This window comes from Pelecanus crispus, chromosome 3 (genome assembly GCF_030463565.1).
Source record: "Pelecanus crispus isolate bPelCri1 chromosome 3, bPelCri1.pri, whole genome shotgun sequence".
NCBI classification, from domain to species: Eukaryota; Metazoa; Chordata; class Aves; order Pelecaniformes; family Pelecanidae; genus Pelecanus; species Pelecanus crispus.
Window position 1 is genome coordinate 108,901,338 of NC_134645.1, and position 17,986 is coordinate 108,919,323.

Below are 17,986 nucleotides of genomic sequence, written 5' to 3' on the forward strand. Positions count from 1 at the left end.
CATTTTTGAGATAGGAGAAGCATATTTGCCTTTTACAGTTCAGCCTTTTCCACTAAATGTAAAACTTACATTTTAATTAGTGTATCTTGTTCTATTAATCAGCACCCAGGGTTCCTCAAAATTTGGGTTCAGATATTTTTCACATTTACCCAAACACCCTTAGAAAAAAAAGTGTAGCCATTCACTCCCAGCCTCCATACAAGCAATTAACTGAGCTTGTTAGCAGCCAGAGTCATTTTGCCTTCTGTTAACACAGAGGGGAGCTGCCTGGCAACAATTCCAAATGTAATAATCATCATCAGTTAATTACAATGATGCTTGCAGAGTATGTATTTAATACTTAATAGTGCTGCAAAGATGAGTATCTGAAGAGCAAAATCACATCCCTACTGTAAAACCAGATTCAGCAGAGTCTACAGAGCATGTAGGGTATCCTGAGTTCATGATAAGAGAAGTTTCCGTTGTCTTCCTAGGAACAATGTGTTGACTGTTTTCCCAGTTTTCCACTGATACGCATTTATGTGAGATGTTTGAAATACATACTAATATTTAGTCAACCTACCACTAACAGAGTTAGATAACGTGATATGCAGATGACAGCTTAGCCCCAGTGAAGTTATCATTTTAGGTGAACCAAGATTTTATTACTGGTAGTGCCTGGACATCTAATTATACTGGCATGTCAGTTGGTGGAACCAACCAAACAGCAAGACGCAGGCAGTGGTCTGGCAGAGACATTCAGAAAAAAAAAAAAAATCCCAATGGGAAATTGAAAATTCAACAAAAAATGCATAAATAGTCTGAGAGAAAAATTAATTAATTTTCTGGATAATTGTAACAAATTAAAAAGCAAATCCCAAGTTTTATTCACCAAATTCTACTGGTATGTGACAACAAGAGTTACAGACAACTTGCTGAAATATATGGCCCATGTGTCAAAAACAACCCTTGAACTTCACTGACGCAGATCCTATTAACTTCCCTGCATTTCAAAAAAAAGACCTAGAGTTACAGGACAAGATGGTCCTAAAACGCTTAGTCTCTCATCTGACCTCTACTTCTTTGGTGGAACACAGCACCATTGTATTCTTATGTCATTATTATTATTATTATTACTACTACTACTGTTTATTTCCATGACTGTAAATGCTGGGGACATCAACAGGACCTAAACTGCACTAATCTATGTTCTGTATGAACCACTCAGAAGACTACTAAACCCAAACAAAATTATTAAGTCAGCCAAAATGCCCTTAAGGATTAATGACACAAAACACAAATTAATTAGACTCTTCAAACCAGTCTACATGAATATACATTTTCACATGCTTAGGAGCATGTATATAACAATTTATACTTGGTCATGAGTAAAAGGCAGAGTTCCCAAGCCAGGATATGCATAGTTTCATGCCATAGTAATACTGATCTGAATAGAAAGCAATAATCTAAGGCCACGTGACAAGGTGCTACATTCTTGAGCAGAGAAGCCAAAGGTCTGATATAGACATTGTTAGTTTGATAAGTGAGTTAATTTAAGATTTAAAAGACAGGCAGTAAATTCTAGCATGATCATTCACACAGCCTCAGAGAGCAGGCACACAGCCAAATAAATTGATGGATGGGATTGACAAATGCCATGAAAAGGAGAACATGGTTGTGCTCACCATAGATAGACAACTTGCATTCCTAGGCTCAGGAGGCTCCTGTCATGAGCGATGCACTATACAGCATGTACTTTCTCTGCCTGAGCTGTCAACGCTATACCATGCAACATGCACTTTCTTTGCTCATCTCTGTCCTTGTCCATCTGCAGAAGTGCCAAAAACGATTTGTGGGTTCTTGCCTGCCCTCACATAGGCTATCCTCCTCATTCTGGCTGAAAGATCAGTACATCCTGCTCCTATGCACATATCCTCATTCTTGATCTTCCTCTGTATCTCACCTTTCTTAAGTATCTTTGACCATTTGTATTGACTTGAGGGTTTGTCCTGCTTTTCCCATGATGTAGGCATTGTTTCCTCTACCTGTCTGTAGTTCTGCTTGTTGTTCATTGTTCAAAGTTAAGTTGTTTTAGGAAGCCCTGTTTTGCCAATGTATACTTCCACGATACATTAAAGCCCATGACATTTAGTCGATAAAATATTTTTCCTTCCATACTGCCTATATGCCACAATGAGATAAAAGGAAAAAAAAGAAGAAAAAAAAAAAAAAAAACCCACGACCTTCTAGTCATCAGTTGCTTCTAATGACCAGTTTAAAGAATTACCATATTGCCTCAGAAAACATGTGGTCCTTTCCAGATGGTTGTCAATCCTGTAGAAATTTCAGTAGATAATAACATAAGAATATTTTCCACCAGGAAACTTACTTTGGTGGAAATCTTGTAAAACCAGCATGAATCATTATGCAGCTCATAGACACTGCAGTCTAAACCAGAATGGGAGGTAGAGGGTCTGGTAACATCTTCCCCATTTTGGTAACAAACTTTTAAAATGCTATTATGTCTCTCCAGTATTCTATCTCTGCGTGCATGTGTGAATTTAGATCTTTCACAGAAAATTATATGCTGTATATGAAAAAGGATGAACTTAAAACACACAATCTACTGTCATTTTAAGATGCTTCTATCTTTCCCATTGAAGAGTTTTTTCCTTCTGCATAATAAGAATTCAGTTTTAACTTCTTTGACAACAGAATACAAATGCTTCTGAAATTAAAAAAGTATATGGAATTCCCATTTGCTTAAACCATATGGAATTCCAGGCATTACTCAGCAGGCTTTAAGATTCCTTGTCTTTTCTCTTCTGACACCTTTAACTACATCATAGCTGGTCTTATATTTTACTGATCATACCTCCTTTGTATGGGAATAGCATTATCCTAGTTTCACAAATCAGTTTTAAACAGAAATCTTGTGGACAACAGGTTCAATCTTGTTCACATCATCTCCAGAAGTACAAGCATTACTTTTCTCATTAAGCCTAAAAATGGAGTTTTCTCATCGATTTCTAGTCATCTGAATGTCCAGCAAAGCAACATTTTCAAGCAGCTGATGATGCTGGCCATCACAGATGGGTCTATTCTTTATTAATAATTTCATGTTTTGAATGAGTAGACTTTTAACATTTTACTACGTCAAGTGATTGTGCTAACAAAGACATACAGGTAAATTAAGTAGTTTAATGCAATCATTTGGCTACAGCACACGTATTATTAGTTAGAATGCACACCTTGAGCTTGTAATAGTCCCTGAATGGTTTTCTTCACCCTCTAGCCATAACAGTTAGTGAGGAGGCAATTTGGAATATACCATGGGTGGTCATGGTCACGGTCATAGCCACAACCCTTGATGGAATTAACCACCAGCTATGCTCTGCAGCAAATAGGTATAAGGCAGAGCCGTAGGCACCCTTCCCTCAAGTGAGGTCATTGTTGTGGAGGGGAACACCAGTTCCTGCACTGTTGTGAGTCTAAAAAATGTAATTCTGGCTTTTCTATGACTCTGATGATGGAAGGGAGTGGAAGCCCCCAGTTTGACTTCTCTTGCCGTATCCTTGTTATAAGCTAAGCTGTATATAGTCCAGAGAGAGTACTTCTGTAGATGTTTTCTTATGAATTCAAGATCTTACATGACTGGGAATTAAATTAGGCTGAATTTGGCTGCATTGACTTGAAACCTTGCCATCCTAGCACTCCAAATGCACGAAGAGTCACAACATGTTCCCATAAACTTTTAAGATTTCCCTTCACTCGGTTAGTGTTCTCTTCAACTGGACAGCAAGGACTGTGAGACAGTAAGACAGTGAGTGTCAGTCACTTCCTATCATCCCAACCTTCATTATCCTTCATTACGATACTTTCATTGGCTCATAGGTATTATCAACACACAGGCATAGCTTCAAGAGCATGAACACGATTTCCCAAAACTCTATCAGTGGTATTTAGCTAGAATTTTCATGTGGCACAGAACACATCATGTAGCCTAGAGCAATACAGACACCAGAAATGCGTCTTCTGAAGACATGTACTTGGAAGTATGGTAGACAAAAAATAAAAATAGAATTTTTTGTCCTACCTACATCCTATTCTTCAACATGCCAAATAGTTTTTCCAGCTACTATAGGATTTTATGCTTAATTATTTACGCACATACTTCAGATAAATCATATTATGTCTCTTTATACAGTATAAGCACACAAGAAAGACGCAATGCCAATATATGTGCAATTGGAGAAGCACATATACCAACAGAGCTATGGATTGGTATAATGTAGTTCTTTATATGCAGAAAGAAACAGACAAAATGTAATAGACAATAAAATCAAGCTGGCTATGCACCAAAAAAAACAATTCTACTTTACTTTTTTGTTTGTCTTTTCATAAATCAATGTGTGTCCTGCTTTTTGCTTGTTTTCCCCAAAGAAGGTAATTTATTTTTTATAGAAAAGCACCCAACACCCTCACATAATCACTCCCATTTGTTCTGAACAAGAAAAACCTAGATGTAATATGGACTTACCAAGGGATATAGAAAAATTGCAAAGCAGAGAGGAAGACCAGCCTTTCCCAGCTTAGTAAACCCTGGCTGAGGAAAACAAAAATAATTCCCCTCTCTAAAGGCTACTGCCCCTTCACTCCCATTTAAGGGCAGATGCAATGCTATATTTAGAACTAACCAAGTGATTCTCCCAAAACTGAGGTCAGCCTAATAAGCAATAAGGGTATGATATAAATGCAGAAGAAAAGCCCTACCCCATATGCACTTTTATACTCTATTTTAATAAAAGATAGACCTCATTCCTAAAAAAAGCAGTTGTTTATGTTAAAAGTGGGGTTTCTTTTCCCAGCAACACCAAACACATAGGAAATATTTTAATGTCAGAAAACTGTTTAAACTTTTTATTTAGAAATGATTGAAGTTCTAAAACAATCAGTAACTTAAAAGACCAGTGAGGAGACGTAAACTCCAAAATCTTATTAGTAGAGACATGGGATCCCCTTGGTGTGTCAGGCTGTAAAATGAGCCTGCCTGTCACCTCCTTAAGAGTGCCCTGGATTTGAGAACATGGCTGCAATATGTAAAGGCATAACAACTATATAAAAAGCCTATTAACATGGATTTAAAGAAAGTCCAGTTCCTACTCACTATTTCCATCTCCATAATGTCACCAGTCAACCTGAGAGAGATTTCTTTGTGTCTTGTAGGTAAAACAGGAGGAATTAATACGCATACAGGCATATACAGGCAGAGGAAAAAACACAGCCAAAGCACTCGATTCTGTGACACCCTGACAGTCCCTGATGGTCCCTGATTACTACTAACTGAAATGGAGTTTTGGTGCCTGTAGGGCTCCTAGATTTCTACCCAGAAGGTGAAGGCACCACTGTGGTGGCTCTGACATGTCCAGATGCGATGGGGTAGCAGCACGTGCTCTGCAGAGCTGGTGAGCATGGGCTCAGTCACTCTGCCCCATTCTGGTAGTGTGCAACCCCGTAGGGATTTGTCCCATGATGTGAGCCCATATGAGGGAAGGGAAGGGAAGGGAAAGCAGGAACTCTGACAAGGCTTTGTGTCAAGTGCGAAGAAATAATCATATTCCTCTTATTCTGCCTGGAAATAAGGACAACATGTCTGGAAAAACCTGGCTATATGGCAGACTTAATCACACCTCATGACTTGGCCCATAATGACTCAAATATCCAGTGAGTCAGCAACATACAGTAAGTAGGGAATTCATTGATATTCAAAGTATTTGAAAATAACAAGATCTATTTGCAATTCACTTATCCAGGAATGGGATCAAGACGAAAGTCACTAAGTGATAATTAAGATCTTTCAGTGCTCGGTATAAGAAACTTTGATACGTGAACAATGCTCTTTTAAGTCATGCTTTCTTCTTTCTACACGTATGGGAAGCAGAGCAAGATGTGGAAAAGCCTTTAACCAATTGCTTCTAATCACATCTGCAGTATTCATCCAAGTGTCCTAAATAGCTCTGCTAAGGATCCTTCCCACTTTCTTATTGTCTAGAACTACCATTTGCTTGACACAGACCTCTCCCTTCCTCCCATGGATCTTAAATTATAACTCGGTCTGACAGAATTAGATCTACAGAGACAGACACAGTAGAATAAATGCATATGCACTGAGCATAGATGTTGCTTCAGAAGCAGCTGTCAAAGTAATTAGCATGTAATAATCCAGAGCAAACCCACTTTACTTACACAGCTCCTTTTCTCTCTATTGCATTTTGCTGTGGGAGGTAAGAGGTTGATTTTCAGGAAAACTCTAGAGTTCTCATTACACTCTATACTTTTCATTTCTTGTTCTATATTTATTATCTTTAAAGAAATGGAGGAATGTAGGGCCTGCTCTGTCTGACTTCACACTTGAGCTGTCTTCTATTTTAAGTTCTTTCTTCAGGGTGTGGTTGGATGTCAAAAATGTGAAAGTGCATCCTGAGGGCTGTGGGGAACATGCCATAGGCAAGAACCAGCCATGCAGTGGGGTCAGTCCCAGGTTGTCTCCAGGTAAGTCAATAAATAAATTTTCCTTCTCATCATAGATATTCACAAAATAGGATAGAAGGGAAAACTGCAATACTGTGTTATTCAGTGGTGTTGAAATTTAGGCACCTACAATCCAAAAATTATCCATCATTTTAATTGTAAAATAATTATCATTATGTTCTCAAACTTCCTACCTGACACTGAAGGTGTCTTCCCCAGATCCCTCTGCTTCCCAAATAGAAGTTCTTCCCTAAGAGGTGTGTTTCTGAAGCAGAGATTTAGCAGTGTATCAAAAGGATTATTCAAGCATTTAAAACTTAGCATGTGCTAAAATCCTTTAGTGAATGTGGTATTTTAGAATTACCTCTCTATCTTATACCAGTCCCTTGATGTGGGTTGTTTAATTGATACAGGCTTAAGTAATAGCTCAACTACTCCCGTAAAGGGGAAGACAAGACCTGAAATGGAGCTCAGAAAAAAGATGCATTAGCTTTGTAGCTACTGGAGAAAACATCAAAACAGTAATGAAATGAAATGTAATGGTGTTAGAATGTTTTTAGCCTGTTAGAGTGCCTTAATAGTGGCCTTGTGCTTTTAGCTTTCTCCAGTTCCAAGAAAACCTAATGTATCTTTGTACGGCAGCTTCTGAAGTCTGACTTTGCTAATATGTTAGCTCTTGATCTCTTCAAATGCTTTTAGCATATTTATAGCTTTAGATTAATTAAAAGACTGGTAACTACCAATGAAGTTCCTCATCTCTGCAGCAGTCCTAGTTATTCACAAAGCCCAATGCTAAGGTTTCTAAAGCCATGCTAGAACGATGGATACTGTGCACTGGTGATCATAGAGCCGTCTCCTGGATTTCCTTCACAGCTATCCAGGTCCTAGTGTCTTGCTTGGCATTACAAATGAAAGACAAAACAATGCATGCAGATTCAACCATATGAAAAATAAGTTGTGGTCTTTTCTCATTTACTGCCTTTGGTCAGAAGTTCAGGATTATCAAGCATGGGGTCCATATATGTGCCAAATAGAACGTGTTTATTCAAAAGAGAATACCACCACCTGAAAGACAATTAAAAAATTTGGAGGCAGTGCACCTGCTTATGAAAACTAGTTAACAAGAGAGCAGTAACAGATGCACTTGACAGCTGACAGCACTGTAAATGTGTTCACACAGCTGAACACAAATCCCCAAGGGAAAACACACCTGACTGCCTCTTCCAGGTGGGGAGAGAACAACCCCATCCTAGCTCCTAAGAAGCTTAAACACTTGTCTCTCTACCTTGTGCTTTCTGCTTAGTTTCATTTTTCTTGAAGCATTTTCTCTTCCTCTATTAGAACCTTTTAATTTTCTTTTTTGGTGACCAACTTGTAAGTATTTTAAGGCTGGCTACATGCAGCTGCAAACTGCCAAAAGCTAAAACTGCCCCTCTCAGAAATGAGAATAGGCTGTGCGGAGATGAGACCATAGAAGAGCCAAGACATTTGGAGGAAGAGAAGGAGGAGATACTTGCAATCAAGGGAAGGCTGTGCAGCTCCCAGGAGAGAGGACAATGGCAGCTGCAAAAAAAACCACTTGCTAGAAGCTGTTCTAAACAGCTACACAGGGATTTTCAACTGGCAATTCAAAAGACTAGACTGAACTGCATCCAGAACATCAGAGGCTTCTAGTACGAGCCTTTGAACAAATACTGAAATACCTGAATATACAAAATGTTGGGATTTTTTTTCCCTGCAACATAAGATAAAGTGAATCTCTTAGTAAGTACCCTTATTTATATCTAAGAAGACAAACACACCTCTGAATTACTATGAGTCAATCATTTATAGGATATTTAAATGGTAATGTGCCACCCTGTTGTCCAAGGACCCACTCTGGAGCACATCAGAGTCAGTGGTAACGTTTTACTGACTCAGGAAAGCTCTGATTCATATCCTTCTTGATTTAATGCCTCTTTAAAAAGTTGACAGAGGGTTAGCTCAGCCACAAACAGAAAATACAGGGTTGCCTGGTGCAGCAGAATGTTTCAACTACTTATTTTGTGAGTTACTGCAAATGGTAACAAGAGTATATTTTCCACTGCTCTGGACAGCATAAAATACTCTAGAGCTGGTAACAGGCTGACAGTGATACTTTAATTAAAACTGGTGTTTCAGCCAGTGGGAACGCTTAGCTAAATATGTTTTGCTAAATTTTAGGGTGAGCCAAGCAAATTACAGTCCCTTGCCAGTGGCGTGAAGTTACAGCTCAGATTTCAAATGGTGTTGGTTTTTTTTAATTTAATCAAATCTTGTAGAAGTGTTTCTGATAAACCTTAATGAAAACAACAGCACCTCTTCATTTACCATTACAATGAGATCTATTTTTCAACCAAGTGCAAAGATAAGGACCATAATGATTTTTGTCTTACCCTGGTATATTTGTTCAAGTGTCACACAATATGCTTTGCAGATATCCGCTGTAGTAGCAGTTATCTCTATCAACTAATCTCAGTGTCAGCAACAACAGATTAAATCTAGACACTACCATGGGTTGTAAGAGGGCAGAGACAAGAACTAGTTACACTGCAGTCGTGTGGCCCAGAGGCTTCACCACCCTGGGAAACACAGGCGAGACAGCTACAGTCTCAAATCCACCACTGGGTAGCACCATGCAAAGTCTATTTTAATGCCTTCAGGTTTTAGTAGCTGCCAGCTGTGGGGGTTACAGCTTGTAACAGCATCTACATACATGACTCCCACCAGACATAAGCACAGACAGCCCAGTCACAGAATCACAGAATCATAGAATGCTTTGGGTTGGAAGGGACCTTTAGAGGTCATCTAGCCCAACCCCCCTGCAGTGAGCAGGGACAGCTTTAACCAGATCAGGTTGCTCAGAGCCCCAGCCAGCCTGACCCTGAATGTTGCCAGGGATGGGGCCTCCACTACCTCTCTGGGCAACCTGTTCCAGTGCTTCACCACCCTCACTGTAAAAAATTTCTTCTTTATATCCAGTCTAAATCTATTCTTCTTTAGTTTAAATCCATTATTCCTTGTCCTGTCACAACAGGCCTTGCTAAAAAGATTGTCCCCATCCTTCCTGTAGGCCCCCTTTAAGTACTGGAAGGCCACAATAAGGTCTGCTTGGAGCTTTCTCTTCTCCAGGCTGAACAATCCCAATTCTCTCAGCCTGCCTTCATAGGAGAGGTGCTCTAGAATCACAGAATGATTGAGGTTGGAAGGGACCTCTGAAGGTCATCTTGTCCGGCCCACCTGCTCAAGCAGGGCCACCTAGAGATGATTGCCCAGGACCATGTACAGATGGCTTTTGAATACCTCCAAGGATGAGACTACATAACCTCTCTGGGCAACCTGTGCCAGTGCTTGGCCACCCTCACAGAAAAAAAAAAAAAGGGTTCCTGAAGTTCAGAACCTCCTGTGTTTCAGTTTGTGCCCATTGCTTCTGGTCTTGTCCCCTCCTCCTCCCGGGCCGGCAGAGACTGACGGTCACTGGTGCAGGCACACACACGACACTCTCCAGGTTCACAAGCACCCACACATTTGCTGTCTGATCGCCTACTCTCTCTCTGGTCTAGGTCGGTGCTCACTGCAAACACATGCATGCACTCATACACTCATCTCACAGGCATCCCACACCCGCGGGTCCCCCCGCAATACCTACATGTAGGGTGTAGGGGCACCTACACGCCCAGTCTGACTCCAACAGCTGGCACCCAGTCCACTCATGCTGGTCCCCCCAGAAACTGGCACTCAGTCCATGCAGCACTCACAAGGGATGAAGAGTGAGATTACACACAGAAATAGTTAAGAAAGGTTTTAAAGAAGACAGGACAGACTGCAGTAATCAGGTGCAGGGCTCAGTCAGACAAGCGTACTGACCAGCCCTGTTTTACACACAACTGGCCCCTTTTACACCCCTTTCTGTCTGTTCCTCTCTTTGTTCCTCCCCGATTCCTCCTCCTAAACATTTCTTCTCAATTTGCACAGATCTACCAATTCCCACTCCTCTGGTCCAGCATACAGGATCCTCACCCACCCAATCCCAACCCCTCCAGTTATAATCTTATCAGTTGCAAAGTCCAGGCTAGTTTTTCTGGAATAGCCCATCAATTAGTGTGGCTGGCAAGGTTTGTTTCTTCTCACCATCTCCATCATTGTTTGTCAGGCCTGTGTCTCTGTATGTTTGTTGTCTTCACCTTTTCTTATCAACCGTATTTTAGGTGCTCCTCAATCAGATCATCTTGCTGGAATAAGCATTCTCACACTGCATTATCCTTATCAATTAGTGACACCACTTATTATTATTAATTTTTTCTGGTTATTGACTTCATTATCACTAGTCAGTCAGGTTTTTTGTGTCTGTGTGTTTGGCTCTCCCCTTTTCCTTATCATCCCATTTGACACAGTCCTCGGTCAGATAATCTAACAGAAAAAAACATTCTCACACTCCACATGTCTTCACACAGATAACATGGAAATTATCTGCTCCTGTTTCACAGGGAGAAAGGAGAAGGGAAGGAGTACATGACAGATCACACAGCAGATCACCTGCACGATGAGTCCAATGTGAGAGCTGACATGAAAACTTCAAACAGTATCAAGTTCGTGCATATCCCACTATTCAAGGTTATTGAACTTTGTGTGGCATATCCATCAGTTCATGTCACTGAAAGCATGTAGCTGTGCTGCGTATGGCCTGTGCCATGCATGATATACTACCTGACTTATATAGGAACATAAATGTGTCCTAGAGTAATGAGCCTTTTTCTATATTCCCGGAAGCAGGTAACTCTCATTAGAAAAATGATATTGCTTGGTTTCAAGGCTAAATGATTCGCATACACAATAGCTTGAAGGAATGATACAGTGAAGGGCTGACCCGGATTTCACTGTAAACCGGCAAGAACTATTGGAAATGCAGCCCAGGCACAATTTTCTTTAGGAATGATAGCAGCTGGACTCCTTAATTCTTCTTCCTCGCTACTGCTGGATTTCTTTGATTCTTTGGTTGTTATAACCAAAAGGATTGAGTTCACCACAGGTAGGTAGAACGAGAAGTGTGCTGAGACTGCTGGTCCCAGGCAGGCCCCAAATTTACACTGTTTTAACAGATAGCATTTGATGTTTTCTATAACAACAAAGGAAGAAACCACTGTTTTGAAGAAGTGCCAGTGAGTCACACTGATCCTTCTCCAACTGCTCTATAATTTCTTCTCCAGGTCTTCAAGTGCAATGTCATAGTGCATAAAACAAAGCAACATTTCATTACAGAAAACAGACTGAAGACTCCTACTTGACTATTCTGTCCCAGCCTCTAACTACTGTTTCTCTCCATGGCCCATATTCTGGTGCCTCAAATCAAGCTACATTTGGAGGTCACCAGATCTCACCACTACCGCTACTACTCCTTGGTTATAGTACATCTGCAAGTGTTCTTGATGGGGAGGTTTCGCTGAATTTGCCCATGCCATTAACTGATTATTTACTCTTCTCACTCCTTAGCATTCAGTTGTCACTAAATCAGTCACCCACTAGCATCCTTGGTCCTCAAGTTAAAGACTCATTTGATTTCAAAGGGTTCTTTACCTAAATAAAGACTGTAGGATTCCCCACACAAACACGCTTCACATTCAAACACAGCTTAGACAAGTTATCTGTATTTTTTTTCTTTTTTTTTTTTTTTCATATATCATCTAGCCTGTGTCACATGCTGGGCTTGCTGAGTATTCCTCTGCAACTGTATTTTTATCACAAGGTAATATTGACATTGCTGACTGCAAAACTTTTACAGATATAAGTATATACATTTTGATTCCTACCTTACTGATATATGAATCAAACACTTTTTCCATTATTCTTAATTTTAATCTGAGGAAGTTATAGGTTCCAGATACACAGATAGCTTGAGATGGCAGTAATTCTTTTTCTCCATGGGCAATATAGAGCCTGTTTCCTTTATTCTGAATTTCTGTTGCAGTAAGGCAGCATTATGTACTGCTCTGGATTCTACTGTAAAGTATCCTAAGTAACAGGTAGGCAGATTCAGAGAGCTGCAAGACCAAAAAAGGCTTTCTTCCAGCTTAATAAATATCTTTATGCCCAGATCACGTCAGAGTGACACAGAATGTAAAGCTTTGAATGCTTAGGACAGCTGTCCTCCCCCCCTGCCTCGGTGGCCTGTCTGGTTACATTTATACCCAATCCCATCCACTGGCAGTGTTCCCCAAGTGACACAAATACTACAGCAGCACAGGAGAGGAAAAAATCTTGAGCTGTGTGGTTGTCAAGTTGTCTGGGCATTTACGACAGGACCACAACAGCAACATCATAACATCACAGCAACCATTGGACACCTCAGGGAGTGAAAGATCATTGCCCTTTCCCTGGCAAAGGGACTGATATCAGCTGCACGGAGTTTCCAGTGTGGGGGAACTCTTGAATGGAAAGATAATGTTTAAGGCTAGAAGAATCATCATGATTGCCTTATTTATACCTCACAGTCTATTCAGTTATGTTTGCTACTTTTGTGATGTGATATCATGCAATTAATAAAATGTTTGGTCAAAACACCACTTGCCTGAAGTGCTTGTTCTGTAAAAGGAAATCTGTCTTAATTTAGAAATATCCAGAGATTAATTCTTCCCTATTTTTTGTACTGTCCTCCAACTCTTAATCATATTTGGTGTCAAAAATTCGTGCCTTTTTTTCTGGAGTTTGAATTTGCCTAGCATTACATTCCATCCAGTAGCTCTTACTGACTTCTCAGATTAAAAAAAAAAACAAAACAAACCACACAGCATTTTCTTCCTCTGAAGGTGCTCACACAGCAGCCCTCACACTTCACCTTCCTACTGCAATTGCTAGACAGAATATCTGTTTCTGACCGTATGATGCTGGTGCAGCCTGCTAGCACGCAGCAGTCAAGGCTTCTGGGAACAACAAGGTGGAAAGAACCAAAGAATTAAAACAAGATTGGTTTTGGGATGTTTATAATTGTCATTTTCCAGATGTGGGAGAAAATAGAGTGATTACTTAGAAAATATTAGAAGTAGGCAATGAAGTAACAAGGAAGTTGTCATTATGTGTTGACCTTTGGAAAACCAGTCAGAGATGAGGGATAGACATAGGTGATGATAAACATTAAACAATGGAGGAAATAATTTGCAGTGATACATTACAAAAAATTAATCTTCTAGAAAGAAGAAGCTTACAGGAAGAGGGACCTTATCAAATGGACACCTTAGGATTATGATCTTTTCAGAAGCTTTCTGGGAAATAGTAACTGAGCAACCCACATTGCATTCCTATACCATAATATAAAAACTTCAACTTGAACTTCAGCTGTGTGCATATAGAAAGACAGTACACTATACTTTGCAGATTTTTTTTCCCGATGATTAACCCTAGGTAGAATTAGTATAAAGGTGTAAAGAGTGTAATGCTGATTATGATAGCTGCTGGTTGAGAGGCTGCCTGACAGCTTGGAAGGTCATGTCTTCACAGGAATCATGAAAGGAGCCAGCAAACAGAGGCATGTGGGAGGGAAAGTAAGAGCTCTCTTCTGGTCTCGGTGAGTTTAGGTAGGCAACAAAAAGTGGTGGCTGGTTTTCTGTGGGTCTCTGATCAATCACACATTTTAAACTCATGCATGATACACCTGGAACAGAAATACGGTCTCCAATTTCAGTTAAAAAAAAAAAAAATACGGCACTGAAAAGAGAACAGACCACTACACATGTATCTCCCTACTAGCAGAAAGGACACACATGTGCAGTGTTACTCCCTTTCTGATGGAAGTATGCCAGCAATTTCCTACTGTGTCACGTGCCCTGGGAAACAACTATGCCTCATGAGAACCACATGGAAATAGTCCATTAATGTTCCAGTCTCAAGTAATATACAGCAGCTGTCTCAATATTTGGACTTCAGACTTGCTGTGTGCCTTACTCATTACTTTTTGCTATTCCTCCTCCTCCCACCCACCCCCATTAATAATCCTCAAGAAAGAAAGGGGAGATGTCCAGATGTCCTATTACTAGTGCCACCCCAGGGGATAAGAGGAGGACCTGGAAGAAAATGCCACAATCTCCCACTGCTCACAGAGACACAGAACAAGCAGGGTTACATATAATTTACCAGCATAATTAATCATGCCATCCATCAGTCTTCTGATCGGGCTCTCTACAGGCAGTCACACTTCCTGCTGATGGACCTCACAGGCACCTGGAACATGGTGGGCTACTGCTGGTCCTGAAAGCAGCCCTCCACATCCAGCCCTTCTGAACTCACAGCTGCAAAGGTACTATATTCTTTACATAGAGCCCTTGATCTGAAACTGGGTAAGAGGATGGAAACACGTACGCATACACATACATTTGCTTTGTTCTTCAAATCCTTCCTGGAGACCTACTATTTGCCATAGACAGGGAGAAGACGCTAAATGTACCTCTAGGCCTGGTCTAATAAAGTCATTCTTATGTTAAGAAAACATTTCTAAAATATGCCCCAGGGATCTTAAAGAGGAAATGGTCAAAGAAATTATTTGCATTCCAGAAGCTAACGAACATTTGCTTGGTGAATGTAATCTGTTGAAAGAAAAGACGAGGGAACAGCAACCAAGTAAGGAGGAAAGATAAATCAGAGTGTGTATAAAAGAAATCAGAAGAGGTGCCAAATACAATGACGTCTTTCTAGGTAGATACTTTACAGTTAAAGATCAACACCAAAGATCAACAACTCCCTCCAGGAAATAATTTAAATAGTAGCTGTCCAAAGACGGGACTGTCTGTACAAGGTGGTTAAATTTAGTAATATTCAGAATCACCTCAGATTTCTTTAAACATTTAAGGAAGTTTCATGACTTGATCATTTTGGCCATCATTTACAAGACTACCAACTAGCGTTTCATTTACCATCCTTGGATTAATTGTTACATACATTATTAAAATTTGCATACCTAAGCATTTACACTGAAATGCCGTGATGATGATTAAGGGGTTAGAGCAACTGACATACCAGGAGAGGATGAGAGAGCTTGACCGTTCAGCCTGGGGAAGAGAGATCTCAGGGGATCATATGAATGGGTTTAAGTACCTGAAGGGAGGGCATAAAGAAGACAGAACCAGGCTCTTTTCAGTGGTTCCCAGGGCTGTGGGGAGCTGGAGACCCAGCACTGCTGCAGCATCACTGGGGCAGGGACTGATGGCCCTGGGGGGCTGAAATGGGGCCATGGGCAGGGTAGGGGGAGGCTCTTATTAACTCAAAAATTACATTTAGGAAGGAAAGTTCGTGAAAGCCTCCTCCACACCTCCGACTTCTCTTCAAACACACTGCATAGTGTTGGCCACCAGTGAAACTGCGTCGATTAGGAAATGTCTATCATCTTGCTTATAACACAGAATACAGCTTTTTGCGAGTAAGGAATACAAAATGCAGAGCAGGGTTTCTATGGTAGCGTATTTCCACTTAGACAATTGGCCTGTTAAGCTGGTCAATTTTCTTTTAAAGCCTCATTTAACTTGTGCAATATATTATGACTCACCAGCTCAGTTTCAAATAGGTAAGTTTCAGTGAGCTATTATTTCAGTTTTGCTAATTATTTAAACTTCATGCTGCAATATGCTTGATAAATATCAAAGTTCATATTAAATACCATATTTATAGTATATGAAGTATTAGCTTGCATTCAACAGAAAGGGACCTAACATTTTTCCTGTGGAAGAAATGTAAGCCAATACCAGCAGACCATCAGGATGTATCTATACAAGGCAATGATAAATGATTCAGAAAACTCTGGATGGCACCAGTCAAGCCTTTTTAAGATCCAAACACAGTTTAGCCATATCAACATGAAGTTAAACCCAAGTTAATATGCCAGGCAGATGTGTTAGTTTACTCATGAACACAGGGTAACACAGCCACATTCCCACAAAGAATGATGCTGCCCCATGTGAATACCACAGCTCAACTCAGCACCAGTTTACGTGCATCTGAAGCATGAGCCATCAGCCATGTTCAGTGTGAAAATATTTGGATATAAGTTGATGTTTTCAGGAACTGAATAGATCTGTTTAGGAATTTTTTGGATAACATTTTGTTTCTTGTGGAAAAAAATCTGTACGAAGGCAACTTACTTTTATTTCCAGATAAGTACATCTGTGAATATGGAATTTCTATGAAAGGTTTCTCAGGTCCAAGGAGGAGTTTCAGGCCACACTGAAGATGTATTTACATCATTTATGAATTCTTAGGCTACACTTCTGCCTTCCCGTTCACACCAGGAAAGCACAAGGCAGCAGATTAGCCCTGGGTGTAGGGCCCCACCTGTACCATGTAGTTTGAGGAAGAGATGAGAGGCTAGGCGTGTACCAGGCGAGTGGCTGGATATGAGGCTGCTCCCACCAGACTTGTAGCTATTACTGCCGCTGGCTCACTAAGCCTGAGGCCAAGGTCAGAAGACCTCCCTCAGCATGCAGGAAGCATGAGACCACTTTCCAAAGGTATCCTACAGCCTACCCTCTGAGCTGCGAGAGGAGACAGCCATGGCCCTTGGCCATGCAGCTCGAGGCTTAGCACTGTGCCCTGCACCTGCCTGTCCCCTCCCCTCAGCCCCATGCCATTTGGGAGCACCTCTGTTCCTCCACTGCAGCTCCTCCTCTTTGGTATTAACTTCTGCATGGGTTAAAAAAGGGATTAAATCTTCCCTCTCAAAATGACTTGGGTTTAACACCGTGCCCAGTGTCTCTAAAATGTGAATAGTCAAATATCAGATGGAAATAGCTTAACTAGGAGAACATACAGGAGCCCAAGCCTAGGACTTGTCCCTCAATACAGGCAAGGGAAGGACTTCCATTTATCACAAGTATCAGTACTGCTTCAGTTCAAGAACTTTTTCTGAAACTCAGAAATCACAGTGAAAAAGACATTTTCTGTCTAGTCTGGAGTGGAATATAGCTGTGATACAAATCCATTTCCTGAAAACATTACCAGCATTCACCTCTGTCAGCCCTTCACGCCTTTCCTGGGGAGCTGAACTAGGACAATTGTTGGTCAGTGTAATGGGTCTTATGGGACCATTCCAGCTGCTGTAACTCCAGCACTGTGCTTCAGATCATTTATTCTGAAAGTCATTTTTTCCAGGATCATTTATTTCAGAAACTATTTTAGCCCCTACAGGCTGAGAAACACAGTGAAAGAGAAAATGTAGAGCTTCTCCACACCAGGAGAGAGAATTTAGAGCTGCTCCAGGATTTGCACAGCTAAAGATGTGGCCCAGTCTATACATGACTCCTGAGACAGCATAAAACCAGCCTAGGCTATCAAAAGAGGGACTATAAATGTGCTGCAAAAGGGACATTGGTTATAGAAGCCAAAGAACAAAATAAAAGAGGCTGAAAACATAGATAATAATACAAATGGATATAATGTCAATAAGAAAAAAAGGAAAAATCATTTGTCAGTCACTCACACA